Below are 2,468 nucleotides of genomic sequence, written 5' to 3'. Positions count from 1 at the left end.
AGGTACCTGGGAAGAGCAATTTTACAAATAGAAAGTGTGTGGTGAAGGTGTTGTGCATGCTGCTGCACCTTTAAACCTTGGCTGAGGTCAGGTAGAAGGTTGAGGGAAGCTGCCTGGGAAGGTTTACTGTATACAACTTTATTTGTTGTTGTTGTTAAGTGCCGTCGAGTCAGTTCCGACCCATAGCGACCCTGTACAGGGTTTCCGAGGGTGTAAATCCTTACGGGAGTAGAAAGCCTCATCTTTCTCCTATAAGGGCTCAATTAAAGCCCGCTTCTGGGGACTACCTGAATTCGAAACAGGGCTAAGGCAACACCTGGTCCCAATGTAGATAAATTCTCTGACAGTTTTGTCATTTGTTTCTCTTTAGAGTATGGTTCATTTTCTCGAATCTCCACATTGAATGCAATCTCCATTTCATCTGTAGGTGTTCACTGCTCTGTTGTCATTTTGGACACTCTGGAAGTCCAAACTTGGAGGTAATCTCCTTCAAGAGGATTTTCACTATTTCTGAAGTTCTTAGTTCTGGTGGGGAAAAACCTCTACCCAACCACAAAAGGGGTCTACAAAAACAAAACCAAGAAATATTTAATTCCCTAGCTTGGGGGCATCTGCATGAAATCACCCTGTCAGTTTTCCAGGGGTTGTTTACCTTGATATTGGTGCAGGACAGCCTGTTTTGGGATTGTTCTTGAGGCAGGTAACAGTCAGAGCTAACCTTCTGAATGATTTTTTTCTTAATTTCTTGTTCTAGTACCAGGCCCTAATGAACCAAATTAGGGCCTCTTTCCTATAGTGGGTCATCTCATGGACTCATTTAAGAAGAGCAAGAGCTAGTTTTCACAGGATCAGAACCATTCTATTAAAAAGCCATTTACTTTTTAGCTTTTAATGTCTCAGAACTGGAACAATTCCATTGTCATTTACTTTTCATTCTTTAACCCCTCTCTCCAATCCTTCTGCCTCAGTTCTACTAAAGTCCTCTGGGTACACATTCAGTTTTTCTTGCCAACATTTCTAATGCCCTCATCAGTGCAATCAGTTCAGCATTTTGAGCTGAGATCCCCAGCAGGAGGGCTATTGCCTCTACCGGGTCTTGTAAGATTACTATTACACACCCTGCTATCCGAATCCTTTTTTCCATGTAACTGCTGTTCACGAATAACGTCTAGTCCACTATATATAGTCAATCAGGTCAGATTGGCCAAAGAATATTTGGTCAATGATTTCTATAATCATGGTTCAGCCCTCCAGTTGCCACATCAGGGAGGAGGATATCAGGTTTAGTCGCCCTATAATTTACAGGGTAATATTCAGATTGTCCAGTAAAATAACCTGGTATTGCCTATCCGTCCTGTTGTGAGCCATAGGCTTCCCTTGTATTGCAGCAGGGAGACGGCTTGATGGGGACGGGGATGAGCTGACCGGAATGAATATCTCAGCCTCTTTTCTGAGAGGATATTGGTTTCTGTGGGATGGTCAGTGTCCAGGCTTCAATCAGACCTCAATGGGGGATGCTTACTGGCTGTAGCCAGAGTTCCGCTAGTCCACACAAGGGGTTTACCTGATTGTCAGTCTCCTCAGGCCAATGTGACTGGTTTCCTGAGTTTGAATCAGTAATCACCAGGCGTGTTCATGAGGTACCTCCATCTGCAGACTTTTAGTTTCAGAAAGCTGTTTGAACAGGAAACTCTGGAAGCAGGTCCTGGCCCAGTAAGGGAACCAGTCAGTTATTTTCTTTTCCCCAGTGAAGCAGTCCAGGGGTTTCAGGAAGAACTAGTCCTCAGGCTTCCCTGAGATCTCAGTCACCATCACTGTCCCCGTTAGTATTTTCAGCTGAGGTCCCGGGGGTGTGGGCCATAGGGGTGGCAGAGGTTGATGCCAAATCATGCTGGGCCCCTTACCCCTGACACCATTAGTCTTCTGCAGACAATGAAGCTTGTTCAACCTTCTGTTGAGTTGGATGGCTTTTTTGCCAGATCCTCCGCTGAGATTTGGGCATTTATTATTTTCAATGTCCAGGTTTTTGCATAAGCACATTGGTCTTTGCTTTAGGCCCCTGTTTCTTTCCCGGGCCCTCCCTGGGTCCCACAGGCTTACCTCTAGTGGTTTTTTAGGAGGACAGTTATGGCCTGAGATTTCTTGTGTTCTCGGCTGTTAAATATCTCAAAGATGATGTCCACCAGTTGGGATGGACATGCCAATTACCCTGTCAAATTTCTGCCATTTCTTTTTAAAATCCCGGGTGCTTTGGGAGATAAAAATCATGTTAACCATTCGGATGTTTGCTGAGTTCTCAGGATCAAGGTCTGTGTACTTATAGTAAGCTTGGTAGATTCATTTAAAGAATTCAGAGGGGTCCTCAGTTGGCTTCTGCTGAATTGCTTGTACCATGTTCAAGATTTTTTTTTTTATTTTTTTTTTTAGAAATTCCCTTTTTCAGACATCTGAGAATGCCCGTTTTATAG

The sequence above is a fragment of the Chrysochloris asiatica genome, unplaced genomic scaffold, assembly GCF_000296735.1.
Source record: "Chrysochloris asiatica unplaced genomic scaffold, ChrAsi1.0 scaffold00158, whole genome shotgun sequence".
Lineage (NCBI taxonomy): Eukaryota > Metazoa > Chordata > Mammalia > Afrosoricida > Chrysochloridae > Chrysochloris > Chrysochloris asiatica.
This window is presented reverse-complemented; position numbering follows the sequence as displayed.